Consider the following 19,266-nt stretch of genomic DNA (forward strand, 5'->3'; position numbering starts at 1 on the left):
TATATAATCATGGAAAAGTTCGGGTCACTACATTATTTTTCATTTTATTTCGATATGGCTGTAATAATGTGACGTGAATGTTTTAATTTTCTGTTATTGAATTTGTTTGATTGTAAGGTTATGTGTCTTTTGCAGGTGAAAGTATATTTTGATATTTAAGATAATGAACTGGGTGTTAGGGGGAGTTTGTTGGTGCATTATAGTCCCCGAGTTCATTACGATCAAGTTGAAATACTTTAACGTTTAACTTTCACTGTTGGATTGCAACCGCACGGTTGCAGGTATGCAACCGTACGGGTAGACTGGGCAACCGCACGGTTGCAGGGTGCAACCGCACAGTTGCACGTGCTGTGTGTATATATTGGGAATTACGGGTTCATTGTTAGGGTTACGAATCCTAACCTATTCTAAACGTTCAAACCGATTCCCTGGAGTTCTAGCATTCATCTTTATCGTTCTTAGTCGTTCTAAAGTCTTTTTATTAACTAAGATCATTAGTTTTGCTTGTGTTTTGATTATTAAACCCAATAACGAGTTATTCCGAACTCGTTATTGATTACAAGATCGTTTAATCCTGTTTACACGATCCTACAGATTCATATCTCTTTGTTAGAGGTTAGAGTTCGATTCTATGGGGTGGCAACATTGCACACAAGGGTATTCCGTTGATCTTGAAATCCACCAAAGGTCGTCTTTTGCACATTGCATTGCGGGGGCAGAGAGGGGGGGGGGGGGGGGTTTACCGGCCAAGCCCTCAGATTGATACGGGTTTCGTCCAAGATAACAGCTGGAGGCAGGCAGGCAGGTTATACAAATGCGAGAGATGATCGCTTGGGTGGCTTCAGAGGGGGTGATTTTAAGATATGATTTCAAGATATGTAAAATGGCTGTTCTATACACATGTCAAATCTAATTTCACAAACTCAATTCAAGATTTGATTTCACAAATCCATGTTTAACAAATGAAATGAGGGATTTTTGGATTTGAGGGAGATTTGAATTGTTTTAAGGTAATACTTTTAAATTTTTGGAGCATAATTGTTTGTGTTTGAAAAATTGTATGATATTTGGAATTGTATGTGTTTGTAAAAATGGTGCTTTTAATTTTTAAAGATCGTTAACGGAGATATATACATACTTCACGACGATTTGTAAATGGGAATAAAAGATTTTTTTTAAACCGACCAAAATGCCCCTCACATGCTAGTCACGTGAGCCACCTTAACGGACCAAATTTAAAATACAAGGTCATCCATGGAATAAACGGATAAATCGGAGTCAAAGAAGTCAAAAAAAATTAGTTTAAGATTACCTACATCGTTTAGTATAAAGTTGAAGGATAATCAGAAAAGTTTTGTATTTATTTTCATATATAATTCAATTCAATATCAATAAATCAATTAATTAAAATAACTTGAAGTAGTAAAAGATAGTACTCCGTAATATTATTTTTATTTCTCAACACAGTAAACGAGATTATAATTAAGTTAAAAGAAGCACTACTTATTCAACTTCAAAGTTCTCCATGATTAAATTGAACGTTGAACATCTCAATTACCCTTGAGCTCTATTCTTTTATTGAATCTTAAGTTAAACGTTGAACAACTCGGTCACCCTTGAGCTCTAATCTTTTAATTTAACCGGGAACTTATCAATACAATCTGCCCATGGGTTGTTATCGGTCCGTTTAACTGCTCTAACAGCTTCCCAAACGGCACTGTTACATATAAAGCCACTTCCAAATGCAATTTGCCAAACACGGTTCCCTTTCTTCATACGCCCCTTTGCCTCCGTGTATGCCAACTCATACCATATTGTACTTGATGACGTGTTCCCAAACCGATATAACGTCATCCTAGATGGCTCAACATGTTCTTCAGATAATTGGAAATTCTTTTCTATTTCATCAATCACAGCCCTTCCACCAGCATGAATACAATAGTGATTAAAAGCCAACTTAAAATTCGGTATATATGGTTTTACATTTGTTTTCATAATTTTTCTTGCAATTAAATTTGCAAAAAATAGAAGTTGTTCCCTTATAGGCAGGACAATGGGTCCTAAGGTTGTGATGTTTGCTTTTAATGCGCCGGATACGGTCGCCATCAAATCTTTAGAAAGGATCACGCCAATTTTTCCGCTATCGTCTTGTTCTTGGTAGATGCTTTTGAATGCTGTGTCATTAGAACTATGATCTGTTCGGACCACGTGTAGAAGCTTATATTTTGCACGACGTTTGTCAGTTGTTTTGTTAGATAATAACACAGCCGCGCCACCAATGCGGAATAAACAATTTGGGATCAACATTGATTTTTTGTTACCGAGATACCTGAAAATGTGCATAAATTAGAATATGCACAAAATTAAATCACATCTTATATTAGTTTTGTTGTAAAGTTGATTAGTGAACCAGTCATAGATAGATTATATAATAATTATTATAGTGCATATAGAGTATCATGTCTTTAATTATTATAAGCTTATAATAAGTGTTATATTTTGACTTTTTTAAGTCCTTTTGACTCTTGATATATTTGTTTATATTATATAATATTTGATAAAAATTATATAGTTGATTAAATTTTATATGTATTTTATATTAGTATGAATTTCATCAACTATTATAAATATTTGAAGTTAAATTTAAAAGAAAAAACACTTTAAAAAGTCAAAACATAACACTTATTTTGAAAAAAAAAGAGTATCTTTTGTGGTATCAAGCCTTAATTATACGAAAAAGTATAACTAACCAGTTTTGAGTTATGTTTTCCATGCTGACAACAACTGCATAAGCGCTGCGATACACTTGTAACAGATCTTTCACTAAATCAACTGCAATCACACCAGCGCTACATCCCATACCACCAAGATTAAACGTTTTAATATTCCCCCTTAGTTTATACTTATTCACTATCATAGAAGATAGAGAAGGAGTAGGATTAAAAGACTACAATTTACGACCAATATTTCAATATCTTTCGGATTAACATTAGTTGATTCAAACAGTTTATCAAGTGCACCAAACATAACTTGTTCCGCTTCTTCTCTAGCAGCAGCCATTGAAGGCGCTGGTGGGTTGCTATGCATAGCTTCCGGAAGATAAGTTTCGTCTCCTAGACCAGATCTTTCTAGAATCTTCCTTTGAAACTCTAATGACGAATCATTAAAACCGCCATATAGCTTCGAGCGTTTCATGAAGTCATCGAATTTGACTTTGAGGTTGTCTGGAGGGCGGTAACAAGAGAAGTCAACAAGGTAAACAGGTCGGGGTCGGGTCATAAGATAAGCAGTTAACCCGAGTACAATAGCACCGGATAAAGACATGATAAGTATAAAATTGTATTGGAGTAGCATGTGTAATTTCATAATGTGGTTGATATTTGACTGGGACACGTGGGCGACTATGATTGTTATGAGAGGAAGGAAACTAAAAGTGATAATATGTTTAAGAACGTAATGGTATCCAAATTTCACATATTTTAGTTTGATACTATTTAGGAAAACGGGCAGTGGTGGTGACGGTTGTCGGATTTCAACGGCTGTGGCGGGGTGATGGAGGGAAGTGGTGGACATTGGTGGTTGGAGATTTGAAAACAGGGGGACGTGTTTGTGAAGACGTGTTTGTGAAGAATGTGGGTAACAAGAGATATGAAGATGTATATATAGAATTTGTGATAGATGCAACTCTGTCACATAAAAGTTGATACGATTTGTGACATAAAAGCTAGTACAACTACTAACTGCAATTTGTCCACGTCCAACGAATTCAATGATTTCTTCAAGATATATTATCTTTAGATTCATTAATTGTAATTGTAACTTTACTCAAAACATATGCGGCCTTAAATGATAGAATGAAGTCCTCTAAATAAACATAGTGAAGTTTTTTGAACGAGAAACGGAAGGGATGTATCTCTATGGGATGTTTTGGTATTACGATTTGAGAAAATGTTATTTGAAAGTTGTGTTTCAAAAAACCTTCTATATCATGTCGAGTTTTTCATATTTGTTGATTTAATGTTGGATTGTTAGTTGTATTTGTAGGATTAATGCGCTCGTAACTAAATAATGCCACGTTACATTTGAGTTGGTGTTATAATTGTTTTGGTCTTATGAACATCAAGATAAAGAATTAAAATTCCTTAACATCCTCTTTAATGTGAGGACCATTGATGTGAAGTAACAATTTAACTATTAATGTGAAGTAACAATTTAACCGTAAACGTTCCTATTTATTAACGGCGAAAGAATGATATATATTAAAAAATGATCCGTAGCAAGACGCTAAAGGATAATTACAAAGTTATAGACAACCATAAGTTTCAATTTGAAACTAAATGACCTCTATTTTTAATCCAACGAAATAAAAGAATTCTAATAACATCAAATAAACTACTTTTACTACAAAATGAATCTTGAAAAACAACACCGTTCTGAAACCGCCAAATCGCCCATAACATAGTGATCACAGCCGCAACTATTCGGTTCTTGGACGAAGCTTGTAATCGAACACCTTCGATCCAAACAATAAAAGAATCACAGTTCATGAAAGAAGGGAGATTGCAATCGAACCATACACGAGTCTTATGCCATTGATCAAGAGCCAATTCACAATCAAAAAACAAATGATCACGAGACTCAACCCCATTATTACAAACCGGGCAAACAATGGAGTTAATATCAATACCTTTCGCCGAGAGGTTCCAACGAATAGGAAGCGAATCTAACGTAAACGACGCCAAATAAAAATATTAACTTTTCGCGGGACAAACTTAAACCAAAGAGTTTCCATATTAGAAGAAGGTAAGGAATTGCGGTCCAAATAATGCCTGGTCGACTTCACTGTATTCGTACCATCTTTACTAATACAACATGGCCATGCATCTTCTCGATCATAAGTCACCAATGTCCCGATTTCCTCATAAAGATGATTAATAGAACATGGCCATGCATCTTCTCGGTCATGCCAAAAACGAATCATACAGCCATTACCTACCACCAAACGAAATGAATCAGCCCGTAGCACATTATCTATGGTGCATTTCGAGTAAGTAGCAACAATGTTGGACCACACGCTTGCACTTGAAAACGCATTACCATTGAAAGTGTTACCATGGATTGATTTTAAAACAGAAACCCACATATCATGAGGATATATCAAAAAACGCCACCTCCATTTAACAAGTAAGGCATGTTGAAAGCCTTAAGACTCCCGATATTAAGCCGCCTTTATCAAAAGGAGCTAACACTTTATCCCACTTAACTCACGACAACTTTTTAACGGAGTTACTACCGCCCCAAAAGAATCTTGCCCTTATCAATTCAAGACGTTTTAGAACCATCTCGGGGCATTTAAACAACAACATGAGATAAAATCCCAAGACTTCCCATAACCGATTTAACCAACGTCAATCTACCACCCGAAGAAATGAGACTAGCCTTCCATGATGATAATTTTGACCGAAACTTGTTAATCAAAACGTCCTAATTTGAGATAGATTTCATATTAGAACCAATAAGAATACCAAGGTAGGTAGTGGGAAGCGTACCTACCCGAGCCCTCGCGACATTAGCAATACAAACAACCTCAGAATCTGCCACACCAATTCCAAAAATATGAGACTTGACAACATTTAACCTTAAACCAGAAACTTCATAAAAAATCTCCAGAATAAGTAAAATACGATTCAACTCTTATGCACTCCAGTCAGAAAGAATAATAACACCATTAGCATAAAAAAATGAGAAATTTGAATGATATCCCTCCCAACTTTAATACCTCGAATAAATCGGGCTTCCATGGCATGATGAAAGGCAAGACGAAGACCTTCCATAACGATAATAAACAAGAACGGACTTAACGAATCACCCTATCTCAAGCCCTTTTTAATGGGAACTCGCGAGTCAGGCAACCATTAACAAGAGCCGATGTCCTAGCCGAGAACATACATCCTTCTATCCACGAACACAACTTCTGACCAAAACCCAATGAAGAAAGCATGAATAAAAGATAATCCCAATTCATGAATTCATAGGCTTTCTCGAAATCGACTTTAAACAAAAGCAACTTATTATGATTTTTCTTATACTACGAGATAATTTCGCTTAACATGAGAGGACCACCGAGAATCAGTCGGCCCGAAATAAACGCTGATTGAACTGGGTAAATAACCTTATCAATGACACTAAGCATCCGTTTAGTCAAGATTTAGTGACAATCTTGTAAAAATACCCAACCAATGATATAGGCCGAAAATCGGTGATAAGGACCGGGTTCCGCACCTTTGGGATAAGAGAAAAAAAATGCCGAGTTTGCTCCTCGGGGCATATTATAAGTGGCAAAAAACTCTCTAATATCCTTGCAAAAATCAACATGAAAATATCCCAAAAATGTTTTGAAAACCGAAACGAAATACCATCCGGTCCCGGTACCTTAGAGCTACCGTAATCCCAAACCGCATTTTTATCTCTAAATCATCAACCTCAACTTTAAGAGACGATGCCTCGACATCAGAAAGACAATAACGATGCCTTATGTTTCCAAACTCCACATCAGAAACAGTGGTATCGAACTTAGACTTATAAAAATCAAAACATCTTGATTTAATATCATCAGGGTTGTCATACCACACCCCGTCGACTAGTAAGCCCTGAATATGTTGAATGCGACGTTTGTGTTATAAGGAGAAATGAAAGAATTTTGAATTTTCATCGCCTTCAATGTCCCATTTAACTCTCAGTTTTTGAAGCGAATCAAGGTCAAGAATCTTAGTCAATTCGTCTCTTTGAACAGCTAACCTGTTTTGCAGGTTAACCTCATCGTTAGAAGCACCACCTGCATCAATTGCAATATCAAACTCGTTGATCATGTGTGTAATCTCTTTCAATCGTGTTACTTCAGTCAATCTAGATGAATGAATCCAATGTTTTAAATGACCTTTCATTAAACGTAACTTAGCAACAATGTCCCTATTAGGTTCGACATTAATCAAGTCCCATGCCTTAAGTACCGTAGTCTCAAAGTCTGGACGGGCAAACCATGAATCAAAAATCTTGAAGTACGTTGACCCAAAATCCACTTTATCTTGGAACAAGAGAAGCGGAGAGTGATCCAAATGACCCCGGGATAAAAAAAAAGACCTTTCAAATCATCCACCACGTTAAGCACATTATTAGAAATGAGAAAACGATGAATTTTGCTAAACTTACTACCTGGTTTATTATGTCATGTGTATTGAAGACCACCTAAAGGCACATCATACAAGGAATTAGATTCAATAAACTCGTTAAAAACTCTAGTATCTTGCACACAAAATTCTAATCCACAACGTTCATCAATACTTCCAACAGAGTTCCAATCGCCCATAAAAATGTACTCTCCCATATGAGCTCCATCAAAAGTCGAGAGTTTCATCCAAAGATTAGATTTATCCGCCAATGATTAAGGAGCGTAAACATTAACCATAAAAACATCTAAGTTTTCCCGTAACCACCTACCTTTGACGATGACATAGTTGTCGTCACACCATATATCATTTCTAGTGAAAGAATTCGGATCCCACATCGTGATAATACCACCCAAAAACCCTCGAGCTAAACTTAATGCAAAGTTGAAGTTATGATTTCCCCAAAACGATGTTAAACGAGACATTTGTAACCATGATAACTTAGATTATTGAATGCCCAAGAATTGAACATTTCACTTGACACATAAATCTTTGATCCATTTTCTTTTGGTGAAAACTAACGAACGACAACTATTAATTGAAAAAATCTTCATTTGTAACCGAAACATTCTGCATCACGATTCAAAAATTTCTTACTCCCTTTCAAATTGTAATCAAGCAATTCCCCAATTTCAAAAATATCATCACTCGTGTATTGAAGCTGAGACGTAACCGGTTGTGGATCATGATTATGAATAGTCAAAGGTGTGTGACAACTAACTGAAAGTCCAGACCCCTGCCTCACTTGAGGTTCGTTGAAGGCATGGGAATATCCATGTGGTTGAGATATACTTGGACTAGCAGGAATCGGTTTCGTTGATGTAGAACTAAACTTGTCACTACCATCACCCTTAACCTGATCATTGCTGTTGCTATTTTCATAGGTACCCACGTAAGATGAGTTAATATCCACACCTACAAACTATTTTAAGTGGTATTCTGTCGAACGATTACCTTCAGTATAAGAGAACCCTGACACGTTGCTAAAAGTATCATTTTTTTCAGAAACAACATCGTCACTATTGCCAACTTCAATTGTGGAGTCAATATCATGTTGAGAAAAGCGACACCGAATTATAGCAAACCGCTAGTAATACTAGAAATAATGACAATAAAGGAACACCAAGATTTAACGTGGATAACCTCAATAGGGTAAAAACCACGGGCAAGGAAAGAAACATTTCACTAATAAGAAAAATAGGAATTACACTTTCTCTCTAATTACAAGGATAAGTATCAATCTTTATATCTCTTGTAATTAGGAGATTAATACTCATAACTCTCTATTTATCTACTAGAATACAAGATTGAAGAATGAATATGGGATGAGAAATGAGCTTGCTTAAAGCTCTTATTTATACTAATAGAATTGGGGTTGGTGGAGTTTTGGCCAGTCAAATTTGTCTACATATTGTAGGCACCAACCATTATCATATTACCACAATACACATGTGGTGTTTGACTATATTAACCATACTGTTTCTTTAGTAGCGTGAGTAGCTGCTACATATTCTGCTTCTGTTGTTGATGTCATCACAACTGACTGCAGTTTTGAAACCCAGCTTACTGTTCCACCACAAAGTGTAAAAACATATGCAGTGGTAGATTTACTTTTATCTATATCACCTGCATAATCTGAATCAACATACCCTTTGATAATAAATTCCGGTTCCCCATAACATAATGCAACATCTAAGGTTCCCTTGATGTATCTAAGGATCCTCTTTACCGCATTACAATGCTCTTTACCAGGATTCGCCATGTACCGACTAACTACTCCCACTGCATGTGCAATGTCTAGTCTTGTACATATCATTGCGAACATTAAAATTCCCACTGCTGATGCATACGGTACGTGAGACATCTCCTTCCTCTCGTATTCACTGCTAGGACACATAACGGAGGATAACTTGGGATTAGTAGGAAGTGGGGCTGAGATTGGCTTACTATCTTGCATATTGAAACGCTCCAAGATTTTCCTCAAATAATTCTTTTGAGAAAGCCAAATCTTCCTATTATCTCTGTCTTAGTGAATTTGCATCCCTAGAATCTTGTTTGCTGCACCCAAGTCTTTCATTTCAAACTCCCTAGCCAATTGAGCCTTCAACTTATTAATACGATCTTTGTTGGGGCCTGCAACCAACATGTCGTCTACATATATTAGCAAAATGACAAAATCTTTGTCCTCAACCCCCTTGAACTATGCACAAGGGTCTGCATAAAGTCTGTTATATTCAAGGCTCATTATGAAAGAATCAAATCTCTTGTACCAACATCTCGGCACCTGTTTGAGACCATACAGAGATTTATTTAACCTGCAAACCAAGTTCTTTTTTCCTTGTAGTTCAAAACCTTCTGGTTGAAGCATATAAATTTCTTCTTCAAGATTTCCATGAAGAAATGCAGTTTTCACATCTAGCTGCTCTAGATGCAAATTAAATGTAGCACACATCGCTAGAACTACTCGGATTGTTGTAAGTCAAACCACAGGAGAAAATATTTCATTAAAGTCTTTACCTTCTTTCTGAGCATATCCTTTAACCACCAGTCTTGTACGATACATCTCCACTTGATCATCGCCATTTCGCTTGATCTTATACACCCATTTATTTCCAATAGGTTTTCTACCTTTCGGCAATGGAACAAGTTCCCATGTTTTATTTTTATGAAGAGCTTCAATTTCTTCCTGTATAGCCGTCATCCACTGAGATTCATCTGAATGATTTAGTGCCTTGCGAAGAGTTGTTGGCTCTCCTTCCTCTGTTAGAAGATAATATGCAATATTGCTTTACATAATATAATCTGAGTGCCACCCTGGACGTTTCCTTTCCCGATTAGAAATACGAGTCACTGGAGCTTCATCAACGACTACTTGATTTTCATCGTGCTCTGGTATTGCTTCAGAAGAATCTTTATGAAATTCATTACCCACCTGTATTTGTATAGTTTCTTTTGACGTACTAACATCTTCAAGATCTTTGTCTTCTGTAAAGACAACATCTATGCTGATGACTACTTTGTGGGCTGTGGGGTCCCACAAACGATACCCCTTAACTCCAGCAGCATACCCCAAGAACAAACACTTTCTGGACTTTGGATCCAACTTTGTCGTTTCTTGAGAATTGTACATTGCGTACACAGGACTTCCAAATACATGAAGGTCAGAATAATCAACTAGTTTTCCAGTCCACATCTCCATCGACGATTTCAACTTAATTGCAGTTGATGGTGACCGATTTATCACGTAACAGGCAGTATTTACTGCTTCTACCCAGAATGATTTCCCCAAGCTTACAGTTACCAACATTGCCCTTGTTCTCTCTATAAGGTTCTGTTCATCCGCTCTGCCACTCCGTTTTGTTGAGGAGTGTATGCCATCTTGAACTGCCTTTTGATACCTTCTTGTTTGCAGAACTTATCAAATTCATCACCAGTGTATTCTCCTCCATTATCAGCCCTTAAACACTTGATCTTTTTACCAGATTCAAGTTCAACCCGCGCTTTGTAAACTTTGAAAACTTCAAACACATCTGCCTTTCTCTTGATTGGGTACACCCAACATCTCCTAGTGTAATCATCAATAAATGATTCAAAATACTTTGCTCCTCCTAGGGATTAAACTGGTGCTTGCCACCAATCAGAGTGAACCAATTCTAAAATCAATTTACTTCTAGAATTAGATGTGTTAAAATTCAAGCGATGCTGCTTGCTGATTACACAATGCTCACAGAAAGGTAGTGAAAGGACTCGTTCATATACATTATAAATGATTCACAATAGTTGATTACATTGCAAGGTATTTGACCTCTATATGATACATTTTACAAACATTGCATTCGTTTTTAAAAGACAATCTTTCTTTACATCGAAAATTGACAGGCATGCATACCATTTCATAATATCCACTATCCAACTATAAATTGATTTAATAATAATCTTTGATGAACTCAATGACTCGAATGCAACGTTCTTCGAAATATGCTATGAAAGACTCCAAGTAATATCTTTAAAATGATCGGATCGTGATTGAAAGTCGACATTAATTTTCCTGTACTATGTTTTACCGCTTCTTCTTTCTTTTAGAAACTATCCATCGTTGAGAGGGATGTTACGTACGTTTCCTACCATGAAACAATGGCGTTTGATCCCGCCTACGATCGCCGGAGAAGGTTAATGGAATGACGACGCTGTCAAGAATCAAAGAATCGCCCGGGTTTTTTTTTTGTACGTATGTTAATAATATTTACTTATTTTCTATATTTTGTACGTACAATGAAGAAAGAACAAATAAAAGGTAATAATTAATAGTGAGATTATTTTTATGATTATACTTAGAGTTAAGAGTAGCATTCCCTTGGCGTTGCTTGAAGTGTGATCAAGCATATTTGATCGTCAGGGTTCATACTGCGTACACTTGGTCATCGAAAGGGGAGGATTTAAGGGTCATTCGACTTTAACTCTTCAGTTCGGTGTACCGTGAATAACTCCATTGTGATATGATGATCTCATTGGGGGTGGTTAAACGTCGACCCAGGATCATCGGGCGGGACGGTATTGATGCCTCAAGAGAGGTGTTAGATGTTACATGTAACCATTAAACAAAAGCTGTCAGAAGCTGTCAAAATTTTGGTAGCACGGGTTGATCATTAGGTGATAAGGATATAATCGTAACTGATTTGATAAAGTGCAAGAGTGTGTAGAGTATGGTGTGTGTAATGTGCCTTGTAATGAGGTTTTGATGCCCAATTTATAGGTGGACGTGTTTGTCCTTTAGTACCACATAATAGAACATGATCTTACCACGTCGTACTATTTGGTCTGCAAAAGCTGTAAAAGTGTAAGTGGCCCTCGCACAGTCTGCCAACTGTCTGCCATAGCCATCATGTAGACTGGCGCATGATCAGGTGATCGTACAATGTTGGGATCGTGACAACCATCTGTGGAGTCTTTTATTGGTTTGTGCTCTTCATGTAAACTATATGTGATAGTCCTTGATTTAGTATTGTCGACAATTCTGGTTTAGCGCGGGTAATGTCGATTTTAGGACCAAACGACTTCATTCGACAAGCTATCCTTGGTCTACTCAACATGTTGAACAACCGACCTGATTATCCGCCAGTACTGGAGACACACTTCTGTCACACTGACCAGCCAACTTCTTCCAGGAGACATGATAACCCCGATGCCATTGGTCAACATGAGGGGGGAATATTAGAGGAAGTTCATCGTCCGCTACTGCGCAACGAGCAAGCTAGACTCAACTGGGCTCCCAACCAAGTGGCTTGGCAAAAGGAAAGGAAGTTATGGAGGAAGATTTAGAATGTGGTGTTGAACGTATAATAGAGGAGGATGACAAAGCACCTGAAGGCTTTGAGGATGTTATTGTGATTGACTCTATGATGATGATTATCACGATTTGAACTTGGTTGAAATCAAAGAAGAAGAAATAGAGAATGTTGAACTAGAAAATGTGGTTTCCAAAGACGTTGAAATGGAGAATGTGGTTACTGAAACAGTGGAATCAGAGAATGTGGTATTATCTAAAGCTGAAACTCTTGCGGTTGTACCTGTGCCAGAAACGGAAACAAACTTAAACCTTTAACTTGTGGAAGTCAAGGAAGAAGAAGAAGAGTATGAAAGCACAGTGCAACTGAAGCAACCAAAAGCTAAAACAACCATTGACCTCCCCGATCAGTTCACCAAACAGCACTTCATTGACATAGAGGCACCTGATGATGAGGAAGTTGAAGCTGTTCAATGCTTCGTTCTTCAAGAATTGACTGGCGAACCTGCACCTATCTTTCCAAAAGCCAAACCAACTTAACAATCTACATCTCAGAGCGCAACAACTGAACCGTATCATGGGGAATTCTTCAAGGATAAAGAGTGTAGAATAAATAAGAATGTTACTCAGAAAGAAAAGATTCTCACAGGTGCATGGTTAGAGGAACAAGCTTACTGAATATTCTCAAACAAACCACTTCCTTTGCAAGAACGCTTCAATCCGATTGGTTGTTATGATTATCTTAACGACAAAAACAGGCTGACTCATCAGAGATACAACATGAGGAACCTCAAAATAAAAAATGTCGATGATCTGGAGGAATAGCAAATGCATCCAATAGTAATGGTCAACAAAGTGATCTGCAAAACCATCACTGAGAAGATGTATCTTCCATTCTATGTTGTGCTCAGATTGGACGATAACGTGTATACATTCGGTGAACTAGACTTCATCAACATGCAGCCTCAGGTCATCCTGTTTATGTTCCATTGGCTAAGAATTCGTATTGAGAGACCTTGGACACATCATATCGCGTTGGAAAGGGTTAAAAGGTTCATGAAGGATAGGATTTAGCTTGCCTCACAACAAGATATACAACTTGGGTCGAATCCATTCGAAGGAAGATCTTACTGTCTACACCAAATCAAACAATTGAGAACCTTGATCTAACTCCTTTCAAGTTATGTCACGTACTCTACGCCCCAGAAGAAGGGTGTGTGTTTCAAAGGAGAAATCGAAAGTGGATCTTCATTAGGCAATCCAAATTGGAAAAGTACTTTGATGGAACATTTAGTTTGCTTCTACGCTGCTTTGAAATTGTCAAAAGAACTAAAGACGTTGGAGAAGTTCAAGAACGAATGATGAATGACATGAAGGTTCATATCGACATGATGCTGCAATTTTGTGTTTCGATGAGACAATTTTATTCCTCAACAAGGATAAGCCACAATCACTACTTCACCTGGTCGCAATATGTTCTGAAGTTTGAGTTCAAGGTTGATAGTATGAAGCGCTTTATTCCACTAAAATCCTACGAACCGAACTACACACCAGGAAGTGAAGTGATCCATGCAAGGCTAGCTGAAATTGAACCCCAAAAGAAGTCCACTGAAGAACAAGCTAAGGAATGATCATGGGAGGGGATATTTTTTGAAAACCTTAGCCAAAGGGGGGGATTGTTGAAAATATAATTGTATAGTTCAATGGCGTGTAGTTTTACGTTATGTAATAGTTAGTATTTACCTTTTACCATGGTTATTATAACTTACTTTTGTAACATCAGAGGTTGTGGTATATAAAAAACATCCCTACTAAATTGTGAACACGTTATCATTTGTTATATAGCAAGTATCATTTCCACACAACTCTCTCTCTCTCTATCTTCATACTTGTTCTTAACTATCTAAACCCACAAACATCACCTCTAACCGTCGGCTTGGACTACATTAGGGACCAACAGTTTCCATGCTAGTTAGATGGTTGCATGCTTACTGCATGTGATTGTGTGATATGATGTGCGCACTGTGTTTGACACCACCCATGCATAGGGAGGTTAGGGACTTTCACCCGTGCCTAAGGAGGTTGAAGTCCGTATGTGGTCAACCGAGCCAAAGGAAGTTGGGTTCATATCCTATTGTCTGTGTAATGATTCAGCAGGAAGGACTGTCGGTAGACTCTAGCTCACACTATAAGAAAACTGTTATCTTAGGACCCTTCGTCAAGGACCCCAGTAAAAAAAGGGTCCTAAGCAACCAAAAAATAGGACAGGGCAATTTTTGGGGTCCCATATGATATATGCAAAAGAAGTGGTGTCCTAAAACGTGATACGCTTATAAAGTGGGGTCCTAAAAAGCTATAGAATAGGACACATGATTTTTGTGTCTCTTTATGAGATACGCTTATAAATCTGTGTCCTAAAAGCTGTTTGATTATGACACATAATTTGTTGTGATCCTATTTTCCTATGTTTTTAAAGGACACTTAGAAAGTGAGTCCCACAATGAGATGAGATTATAAACTGGTGTCATAAAATCTACTATGATATGACACATAATTTTTTGGTCCTATTATCATAGTTGTTCATAGGACATTTGATATGTTCATTTCATACACATGATTTTTGGGTCCTATTATCATAGGTGATCATAGGACACTTGATATATTCATTATATGTGAAATACACTTTAAATAGGACATTTATTTGTGAGTCTTGCTATACTGAAACGTGTTGGGTCACTTTTATAATAAGGTCCTATCAATTCTATTATTTTAGAAAACATTAACAATTCTATAAGACATATGAGCTTTTGGGTCCGAATAACCATATGACTTAATAGGACACTTCAAATTATGGATGCTACAAAAGGACTTTATAAGAATTTTAAATGTTTCTTGTCTTATTAGTTGTTTTTTTTTCTTTTTTTTTACGGCGAAAATATTAATATATATTAATATATATATATATATATATATATATATATATATATATATATATATATATATATATATATATATATATATATATATATATATATATATATATATATATATATATATATATATATATATATATATATCATAAAGATCAGATGGTACAAATAGACGACAATGAATGAAATTTTAAAGGCTCGCTCTGATCGTCCTACAAACAATGGACGAAAACAATGATTGAAAGAGAGCGAGCGCATTGAAAAAGTATAGAAACAACCAACGAACAACCATCAAACCTAAATTTAAACATAACATATAACCGGGCACGTAACTGATGCCACAATCTACACTACTTAAAAGCCGCACACTAAAATGAACACCGTCACTCCAGCAACACCTAACCCGAGGACTACAAATCAAAATAACCTCTCGTACCCGAAGAACCATATAACACTCCAAACCAGAGAACCACACGCTCGTCAAGTAAGATCAAAACCCCGTTCGAGCAGAAAAAAGGACCCCGAGAGAATTACTTCAAAAAACATCAATTTACCATGGTCAACAAAGTCAACACACGTCAGCAACGACATCGAGACCACCCGAATAGACTCGACTACGGGAGAGGCATGAACACTACAGCGGACGGCAACCGAACAGTACAAAGAACTACGTCAAACCAACAGAGACCCGGCTATCATCACCGAATTTTCTGAGGACATTTACAAACCCGCAGAATATGATAGTCAAAAACCACCAGATCCAACCGGATTTCAAAACACTAACACGCATCCACCGCTGCCCAAAACGGCCCCCAACCCCAACCCAAAACCGATACCGAACAAAAGGGATGTAGAGTTCCAGAAATGGACCTCGTTGAAAGGACCCGTTCATAAACATTATAAACGATTCACAATAGTTGATTACTGAAGGTATTTCGTATGCCCGAGAGACATATTAAATTAATGTGGCTAATATGTTATGATCCAAGTCGGGTCATACCCAATAACAAACTTACCGACATCTTATACGTATTTGGTCTTAACGATTGGATCATTAAACAAATACGCGACACTTGGATTTTAGAAAATCGGGTTTCTAAAATATTATCACTTGAGATAAATTATTTGGATAATTTATATATAATTGTTTATAGGTTTAAATGATTATATTATGTTATATTTTATAAAAGGTTTTATAAAATGTATAAGTAATAAAATAATACATAATTTTATAACAAGTTTTAAACTTTTATAACACTTATATGTATTATTATTTAACATGAATTGTGGCAGAATTTGGGTCTCCAAGAAAGACCACACATGCTTGGTTTAGTTACTTTTAATGCTACATAACTTCACACAAGTATGTCTAATACTTTCACCAAGTTTTGACTCAATTCTCTCAAGTGATATATGCAAAAACATACTTCAAAAATCTGCACAAAAACCCTCCCAAAACAGCTGCTGCTACCGTGGGCATTAGTGAGCTCCAAGAGGTTCTAAATTTGATTTTTGCTAGTGATATTCAAGTGCAATTAAATCCTAACCAAACTAGAAGGTGTTGGTGCAAAAGTTTGTGGGTATAACAAACTTGAGGCTTCAAGTTAGAAGCTTGATTTCTTCATCATCTTCATCATCTATTGCTGTCCATTTTCAGCCCTCAATCTATATTGAGGAGGTATATTCTTGTTCCCACTTTTAGTTTGTAAGTATATGTTCAAGGCTTGATAACACATAATGGAATTCATTCAAAGGGTTTAACATATAAACTTGTTTATATATGAAATAATGCTTCCGCTTGCTTTAATACTCATAAATTGGTTTTGTGATTATATAAACATTATGAACTTGTTGCTATGTTGAATTCCATCAATGGTATCTAGAGCCGAAGTCTTGAAATATGCTTCGAGATGGTTTTTTGAACTCACCATAATTTTGCATTTTATGAACATGCATGCAAGTAAAATGCAAAAACTTTGGGTTTTGGGTGGGTTTGATGTTTGGCCGAATTTGGAAGCTCCAAAAATGGGTTTGGTTCTTCCATTTTGGTCATTTTGTTGTATGTTGAAGTTCACAATCATGCCTTGACCTTTTGTTTGAATGGTTGCATATTTGGATGATTATTAATAATTCATTTGGTATGTAATATTAATTCATTCATGTGGTTGTAATATTCATTCAATTGGATGTAATATTTATTTTGGCTATGTAATTTGTTTTACATTTGGTATGTAAAATAGAATAGGTTGTATTTTCATTTTCTAGATAAAAATGTATTAGGATACATATTTTGTAAAATGAAGATACAAGATGATGAAGACTTGAAGAACACAAGGAACATATGGATGCAAGGTTAAGTGGGAGATTTGAAATCTCCTACTTTGTATTATTACCCCTTAACCCGGTGACATTTATTTTTGGCTAAACAAATGTCCACCAAAATGGCTAGATTGTGAACATACTTGTTTTGCATGTGTGGTTGTTTGTTTGTTTATTGTATTGTATGTTTGGTTGATACAATTAATCACAAGATAACAACAAGCAAAACGACAATTTAATTGGTTAAATTAGACGTATTAATAACATGCAAGACGACAATTTAATTGGTTAAATTAAAAGCAACTAAAGACCTTAATAAATGGTTATTAAGAACAAGAAAAGGATCGCATATATATAAAATGGTTTATATCAAGTAATTGGAAAATTACAAGACTTGAAAATGGATTTCAAATGAACCATACACTAAATGCATGTTGGTGTATGGCATAAATGTTTTCTTAAACTAGAATTAACAAAAACTTAAAATCCCTTAATCGACAAGGTAAACAAGTTTAACGCCATCCTTTTGTGGGACACTTAAACATAGTAGGGAAATCATAATGGGATAAAGGTCACCTAACCGTTATGAGCTAACTAATATGGTTAAGGTAAAATTCGCATGCTTGTGGGATAAAGGTCACCTAACCACTTGTATGTTAATTTTACATGTTTACACAAGTAGGACGACTTGATTTGGGAATCATGAACTTAGGGTCACCGAAGCATGAGGAACAAATAGGCGTTGATGGGATAAATATGCCATGCAAAAGAATTGCATGATCCCATAATTTAGAAGTTGCAAAAGGATTGCAATTGTCATATAAATGACTACCTAGCTAAATCAAATAACGGGATAAAGGTCACCTAACCGAAATTTGATTTACTGTTGGATTCTAATATTTAATAAAACAATTATATATAAAAGGGTATTATTTATTAAATTTAAAATCGATACTTAAATGAACTTTGTTAATTTTGTAGATGGCCGCAAATAACAACAACATGCAAAATGCACCACTTAACCTAAACAACCTATCATTAAGGTCTCTCCTCGAGAAAGACAAACTCAACCATACGAACTTTATGGATTGGTTCCGTAATCTTAGAATTGTCCTCAAACTTGAGGATAAAGCGTATGTGTTGGAGGACCCTATTCCCGACCAACCGGATGAGGAAGATCTAGAGGGCATGGCTTATTATGACAAGTATTGCGCCGATTCGGTGCAAGTCGCTTGCCTAATGCTTGGGACTATGATACCCGAACTCCAAAAGGATTTCGAACATCATAGTGCATATGACATGATTACGCAATTGAAGGAGATGTTCCTTCAACAAGCACATGTCGAACGCTTCGAAACGGTTCGAGCGTTACATGCATGTCGTATGGATGACACATAATCCGTATCCTCTTATGTCCTCAAAATGAAAAGCCTTATTGATCGCGCAAACCGTCTTAATCTCAACATATCTAATGAGCTAGCCACTGATCTTATCCTAAACTCCCTGT

The 19,266-nt window shown here is 36.4% G+C and overlaps 1 pseudogene; it reads right to left on the minus strand.

Annotated features, from left to right (window-relative positions):
* Positions 1–1,623: 1,623 nt before the first annotated feature.
* Positions 1,624–3,573, minus strand: LOC139901530 (3-ketoacyl-CoA synthase 4-like; annotated as a pseudogene).
* Positions 3,574–19,266: the final 15,693 nt, after the last annotated feature.

The sequence above is a fragment of the Rutidosis leptorrhynchoides genome, chromosome 3, assembly GCF_046630445.1.
Source record: "Rutidosis leptorrhynchoides isolate AG116_Rl617_1_P2 chromosome 3, CSIRO_AGI_Rlap_v1, whole genome shotgun sequence".
Taxonomy (NCBI): Eukaryota; Viridiplantae; Streptophyta; class Magnoliopsida; order Asterales; family Asteraceae; genus Rutidosis; species Rutidosis leptorrhynchoides.